This window comes from Mixophyes fleayi, chromosome 10 (genome assembly GCF_038048845.1).
Source record: "Mixophyes fleayi isolate aMixFle1 chromosome 10, aMixFle1.hap1, whole genome shotgun sequence".
Classification (NCBI taxonomy): Eukaryota; Metazoa; Chordata; class Amphibia; order Anura; family Limnodynastidae; genus Mixophyes; species Mixophyes fleayi.
In genome coordinates, this window is record NC_134411.1 from 42,432,535 (window position 1) to 42,440,821 (window position 8,287).

The window sequence follows — 8,287 nt, forward strand, 5'->3', positions numbered from 1 at the left end:
CGTTCCACCCCTGCGATCATGTGATCCGTCCGCCTCTTCCTGTCAGCTGACCTCACACTGAAGTTCCTGCCAATGATATAGGGAGAAGCAACAGAGAGGCTGCAGCCTGCAGGAGTCATGTAGGTAAATATTTTTTATTTTAAAAGAGATAGAGGTACTTAATGGAGGGATAAAGACAGCTAGGAGTTACACAGAGAGAGAACTGGATTAAGGGCTGAGCACACAAAGGGAGATTTATTGTTCATATGCAAACCCAGGACAGACTAAGACACCACTTCCATCCATTAGTGAGGTTATTTCTGGGTTCCTGTATGTACACCACTGAAAAATCATCCACACCACTGCCTGATACATGTGTCATTATTAATCAGAAGTGTAGTTATCCAGAGGGTCAGGTGTGAGAGTAGTTTATAAGTGATTCATACTGTATACTGAATTAACACAATTAGAGTAATGTACATTACTGTGATCAGCCACCTATACCAGTTAGGAATAGGGATGTGCACCGGCGACTTTTGAGGTCTCGTGTTTTGTGTTTTGGATCCGGATTTTCGTTATTTTTGGGGTTCGGATTTGTCTCGCAAAACACTTGACGAAAGGTCTCGGTTCGGATTTAAGGTTTTGGATTCGGATTTTTTTTGAAAAAAACATAAAAAGTTTAAAAATCAAGTTTTTGGGCTTATTTTCACTCCTAGGCTATTATTAACCTCAATACCATTCAATAACAAGCATTTCCACTAATTTACAGTGTATTCTGAACACCTCACAATATAGTTATTAGTCCAAAACGTTGCAACAAGGTATCTTTCTGGACTGCGTAGAGGAGTGGGTCACCACAATATATATTAAAAACCCTGAACTTTTATGATTCGCACCAATAAATGTACCTGGACTGCGTAGAGGAGTGGGTCACCACAATATATATTAAAAACCCTGAACTTTTATGAATCGCACCAATAAATGTACCTGGACTGCGTAGAGGAGTGGGTCACCACAATATATATTAAAAACCCTGAACTTTTATGATTCGCACCAATAAATGTACCTGGACTGCGTAGAGGAGTGGGTCACCACAATATATATTAAAAACCCTGAACTTTTATGAATCGCACCAATAAATGTACCTGGACTGCGTAGAGGAGTGGGTCACCACAATATATATAATAAGAAAACCATCAACTTGTTTGATTCGCACCAATAAATGTACCTGGACTGCGTAGAGGAGTGGGTCACCACAATATATTAAAAACCCTGAACTTTTATGAATCGCACCAATAAATGTACCTGGACTGCGTAGAGGAGTGGGTCACCACAATATATTAAAAACCCTGAACTTTTATGAATCGCACCAATAAATGTACCTGGACTGCGTAGAGGAGTGGGTCACCACAATATATATAATAAGAAAACCATCAACTTGTTTGATTCGCACCAATAAATGTACCTGGACTGCGTAGAGGAGTGGGTCACCACAATATATTAAAAACCCTGAACTTTTATGATTCGCACCAATAAATGTACCTGGACTGCGTAGAGGAGTGGGTCACCACAATATATTAAAAACCCTGAACTTTTATGAATCGCACCAATAAATGTACCTGGACTGCGTAGAGGAGTGGGTCACCACAATATATATAATAAGAAAACCATCAACTTGTTTGATTCGCACCAATAAATGTACCTGGACTGCGTAGAGGAGTGGGTCACCACAATATATTAAAAACCCTGAACTTTTATGAATCGCACCAATAAATGTACCTGGACTGCGTAGAGGAGTGGGTCACCACAATATATATAATAAGAAAACCATCAACTTGTTTGATTCGCACCAATAAATGTACCTGGACTGCGTAGAGGAGTGGGTCACCACAATATATTAAAAACCCTGAACTTTTATGAATCGCACCAATAAATGTACCTGGACTGCGTAGAGAAGTGGGTCACCACAATATATATAATAAGAAAACCATCAACTTGTTTGATTCGCACCAATAAATGTACCTGGACTGCGTAGAGGAGTGGGTCACCACAATATATTAAAAACCCTGAACTTTTATGAATCGCACCAATAAATGTACCTGGACTGCGTAAAGGAGTGGGTCACCACAATATATTAAAAACCCTGAACTTTTATGAATCGCACCAATAAATGTACCTGGACTGCGTAGAGGAGTGGGTCACCACAATATATATAATAAGAAAACCATCAACTTGTTTGATTCGCACCAATAAATGTACCTGGACTGCCTAGAGGAGTGGGCACTGGGCACCACAATAAAATATATAAAAAACCTTCAACAGGTCTGCATTACACTACACATACGGCTGCTCCTCCATCCTTTCCATCATATACATGTTGGAGTTTTAGCGTGTGACAACCTCTTGTTTTTGATAATGTCAGTGCATTTTGAATATTTTTCAATTTGCCCCACACCACTGAATGTACTTTATCTATGATACGCATCTATCTATCTTGACTGCGTAGTGTGGTGGCCCCGGTACACAATTTGGTACCGAGGCCACAATATAATTAAAAAACCCTCCACGGGTCAGAATTCCACCAAAAAAGGGTATGGACTGCGTAGTGTGGTGGCCCCGGTACACAATTTGGTACCGAGGCCACAATATAATTAAAAAATCCTCCCCGGGTCAGAATTCCACCAAAAAAGGGTATGGACTGCGTAGTGGGGTGGCCCCGGTACCCAATTTGATACCGGGGCCACAATAAAATAAATACACCCTCCACGTGTCAGAATTCCACCAAACAAGTATCTGGACTGCGTAGTGGGGTGGCCCCGGTACCCAATTTGATACCGGGGCCACAATACCTGCTCCAAACATGGTACAGACAATTCGTCATTGAGATCCCATCAAGTATGTTAAAGACAGACAGGGTCGAAGTGTTATTGGTTGACTTTGTAAACCAAAAAACTGTCCCTGTTGCACATAGTCGTGCAATGAAGACTGACTTTTTCATTTAAAGGCACCATCTTTCAAGTGTAGTGTTTGTAAGTCTAAGTCATATTATACTTTTGGTAAAATTGGTTTATTTTGTTCCTCTTTATGGTAACTACTAATAGAATTAAAGTATTAAATAGAAGCGGCAGTTCCTCTTTATGGTAATTAGTAATAGAATTAAAGTATGAAATAGAATTAAAGTATGAAATAGAATTAAAGTATTAAATAGAATTAAAGTATGAAATAGAATTAAAGTATTAAATAGAATTAAAGTATTAAATAGAGTGGTATAGAGTTGTAGTGTGGTATAGATAGAGTGGTCCCCACAATATAATAATAAAACCCTCAACTGGTCTGAATTCCACCAAACAAGTATCTGGACTGCGTAGTGTGGTGGCCCCGGTACACAATTTGGTACCGAGGCCACAATATAATTAAAAAATTGGGCATCAACTGTCACCGTTGTTTAATATCTGATACACCTAAATATGGACTGCACAGTGGAGTGGCCCCGGTAGTAAATTTGGTGCCGGGGCCACAATACCTCCTCCAACTTCCAAGTGTAGTGTTTATAAAGACAGACAGCGTCGAAGTGTTATTAGTTGACTTTAACCCTAAAATTGTCCCTGTTGCAAATATTCGTGCAATGGACAGTTACTTTTTTATTGAAAGACTCAAGCTTTCAAGTGTAGTGTTTATAAAATATAAACAACAATACAGTAGTTTTAGAGCACGTCAATACCTCTTGTTTTAAATTATGACACGGCATTTTACTTTTGGTTTAATTTCTTGAATTTTTTTAAATTTGGTTTTACTTTTTGAACAAAGCAAACGACTGTTGATTGGTCATATAATGCAAAAAAAAAAGGTCCAAGATGGAATTGTCCTTGGGCCCTCACACCCACCCTTATGTTGTTGAAATAGGACATGCACACTTTAACAAACCAATCATTTCAGCGACAGGGCCTACCAAACAACTTTGGCTGAAATGATTGGTTTGTTTGGGCCCCCACACCAAAAAAGCTATTCATCTCTCCCTGTACAGACTAAACAGGCTCTACTGAGGCAAGATGTCGTCCTCATCCTCAACCTCTGATTCCTCTCCCCCTACAGTGTGTACTTCCTCCTCATCACACATTATCAATTCGTCCCCGCTGGACTCCACAACCACAGGTCCCTCTGTACTATCTGGAGGGCAGTGCTGTACTTCATTGAGGAATTGATTATTCATTTTTATAAACATCATTTTTTCAACGTTGTGAGGAAGCAACCTCCTTCGCCGCTCACTGACCAGGTTCCCCGCTGCACTAAAAACTCTTTCCGAGTACACACTGGAGGGGGGACAACTCAGGTAAAATAGAGCCAGTTTGTACAGGGGCTTCCAAACTGCCTTTTTTTCCTGCCAGTAACAATATGGACTGTCTGACATGTCTACTTGGATGGTGTCAGCAAAGTAATCATCCACAATTTTTTCTATTGTGACAGCATCCAATGCAGCGAGAGTAGACATGTCTGCAATGGTTGGCAGGTCCTTCAGTCCGGACCAGATGTTATCAGCATCCCCGCCAGTGCCTCTTTTGGGAAAACTGAGCTTTTTCCTCGCAGCCATAGATGTGGAAGAAAATGAGGGTGGAGCTGTTGGCATGTCACGGTCCTCTTCAGAGGACAATCTCCTGACCAGCAGGTCTTTGCACCGCTGTAGACTTGTGTCCGCCGGAAACAGAGACACAACATACGCTTTAAACCGAGGATCGAGCACGGTGGCCAGAATGTATTCCTCTGACTTTAAAAGAGTGACCACCCTCGGATCCTGGCAAAGCGTACGAAGGGCTACATCCACAAGAGCTACATGCTTGGTGTAATCGCAATGGCTTACCAGCTCCTCCCTCACTTTCTCCAGCTGCTTCTGCAACAGCCTGATCAGGGGAATGACCTGACTCAAGCTGGCAGTGTCGGAACTGACTTCTCGTGTGGCAAGTTCAAATGGCTGCAGAACCTTGCACAACACGGAAATCAGTCTCCACTGCGCTTGACTGAGGCGCATCCCCACTCCTTTGCCTATGTCGTAGGTGGCTGTGTAGGCCTGAATGGCCTTTTGCTGCTCCTCCATCCTCTGCAGCATATAGAGGGTGTAGTTCCAGCGCGTCACAACCTCTTGTTTGAGGTGATGGCAGGGCAGGTTCATGCTTTTTTGATGTGCCTCTAGTCTGCGGTAGGCACTGGCTGAATGCCGAAAGTGTCCAGCAATTTTCGCGCCACCGCAAGCATCTCCTGCACACCCCTGTCACTCTTGAGGTAATGCTGCACCACCAAATTAATGGTGTGGGCAAAACATGGGACGTGCTGGAAATTGCCCATATTTAATGCCCGCACAATGTTACTGGCATTGTCTGACACCACAAATCCCCATGAGAGTCTAAGTGGGGTAAGCCACTGGGAGATAATTTCCCTCATTTTCTCTAATATGTTGTCAGCGTTGTGCCTCTTATTAAAGCCTGTAATACACAATGTTGCCTGCCTTTGCATGAGCAGCCATTTTGTAGATGCTGCTACTGATGCAGCTGTTGCTGTTGCTGCGGAAGGGGATGCATCTACCCAGTGGGCTGTCACAGTCATATAGTCCTTTGTTTGCCCAGAACCACTTGTCCACATGTCCGTGGTTAAGTGGACAGTGGGTACAACCGCATTTTTAAGAGCACTGAGGACACTTGATCGTACTTCTCTGTACATTTTTGGTATCGCCTGCCTAGTGAAGTGGAATCTCGAGGGGATTTGGTACCGGGGACACAATACCTCCATCAACCCTCTAAATCCCACTCCACTGATGGCGGACACCGGGCGCACGTCTAACACCAACATTGCAGTTACAGCCGCAGTTATACGCTTTGCAATAGGGTGACTACTATCGTATTTTGTGGTCATGGCAAACGACTGTTGGACGGTCAATTGTTTTGTGAAAGACTTAGTGGTCTTACGACTTCCCCTCTGGGAAGATGACCGACTAACAGCAGCAACAGCAGCAGTGGCAGTAGTAGGCGTACCGCTGCAGGATTCCTCGGATGAATCCCGTATTGAGGAGGACTCAGTCTGGCTGCTGACTTGGGCTGCAGGACTGAATCTGATGGAGATTGTGGAGGAAGTTGACGAGGAGGGTGTTGCTGGTGTGTATCCAACTGGACCACGGGATTTAGGTGTCCCTGTACCGATGAGGGTCCTAGCCCCAGTTCCTGAACTAACCACTGAACTATGAAGGTTATTCAGGTGACGTATAAGGGAGGATGTTCCTAGGTGGGCAAGATCCTTACCCCTGCTTATTTGAGCTTTACATAAGCTACATATGGCCATACATTGGTTGTCTGGATTTGGATAAAAATAACTCCACACCGAAGAGGTGCATTTTTTGGTCTTCTGACCAGGCATGACGATGGGCTTTTTCATCCCATGGACATCAGCTGTTTCCCCCCCTGGTGCCTCATTTACAATAACCACATCACCATCCTCATCATCAAGTTCCTCCACAGCGCCAGCTACATCATCAATAGCCTCCTCCCGAGCCACCTCTTCCAGTACAGTGATGGGAAGGTCAGGCTTGACAACCACCAACATCCTTGGACTCGCCTTGTGGATTTGTGATAATTTCTCTTTAGAAGGCAGAGTTGTTTGCTGTTTTGTTGCTGACAGCATAACTCTCTTCAATTTTTTGTAGGGGGGGGAGGAGGAGGAGGGCTAAGATCTGTGGGTGAAGCTGAACCACTAGTCATGAACACGGGCCAGGGCCTAAGCCGTTCCTTGCCACTCCGTGTTGTAAATGGCATATTGGCAACTTTACGTTTCTCCTCAGATGATTTTAAGTTTCTCTTTTTGCTACTTTTTCTTAACTTGGGCTTTTTGGATTTTACATGCCCGGTACTACGAGATTGGGCATCGGGCTTGGAAGACGACGTTGATGGCATTTCATCGTCTATGTCATGACTAGTGGCAGCAGCTTCAGCATTAGGAGGAAGTGGGTCTTGATCTTTCCCACCACTGACCTCAGAAGGACAGAGCACAGCACACAGCACCACTGGACTGATACTGCAGAACACAGCACAGCACAGCACAGCACAGAACTAAACAGCACAGCACAGAACTAAACAGCACAGCACGAGATCTACCAGGACAGAGGACCACCTAACACACCCTCCCTCTACCCTGATCAATGCCCGAGTGAAGATGGCGGCGACTAGCGGGGAATTTATAGGATCCGAGTATCGCGAGATCCGACAACGGGATTATGAGTCAGAGCCTCAGTTTCACATTTGAATTTGGCGCCAATACCCGGATCTGTCTCGGATCCGATTCGGATCCGCAACGTTCGGGTGGGCTCGGATTTATGAATGATAATATCTGAATTTAGTAGTAATTATGTTATTAGAGTTATTTGCCTGTTACTGTGATTTACATTGTATGCTCCTACTCCAATCTTCAACTGAACTGTGTGTATTACATTGTTGTCTAAGTTTGCATCCATTTATCTGCTATTTTACCCAAGCCACTGCACCTCTGCTTATTAACAACCATGCTGTGGTAGTTTGCTCCTATTTACAGGGTGTGTGGGTCGACGTCTGTATATATACACACAAATTGCCCATACCCCCCAACCCTACCTCTTTTGTCAATCAGGCCAGGGGGTGTGACCACTCCTGATATCCAAGCTTATATCCATAATCCAAGCAAAATAAATCTCTTTGCATTTTTTATTCCACTTCATTTTACATCCATATAAACCCATTATCACTAATAGGAGATATATATATATATATATATATATATATATATATATATATATATATATATATATATATATATATATATATATATATATTGTGTGATTTATACCTGCTAACAAGGCTACTTGTCATAGTGTGATAAAAGCTGACTCTGCTTTTCCCACTTATTAGGATTTAGCAGTAACCTAGGCTAATGCTTAGGATGTCTTGAAGGGTAGATATCATTTGAGATGGAGGTATAGTTTTTAATAAATACAATATTGAACAAAATTCAAAAATTGTACCTTAATGGAAAATGCGCATAAGGGAACAATAAAGAAAGCAAGGAAATGATGTTGGTGGATATAAATACATATCCGGTTGCCTAAAACTATTTTAGTTAAATTTTAGATTAAATAATATTCCTCTCCACACTACTTGATGCACAATCACAAATCTATAATTGAGATGTAGTTCAAGTAATTCAATTTCACAGGTATATATGGCAAATCCAATATAACAATAAGTTTATATCTGTGATTCAGTCCCACAGTCCAAAATAAATCCCACTTCCAATAGCG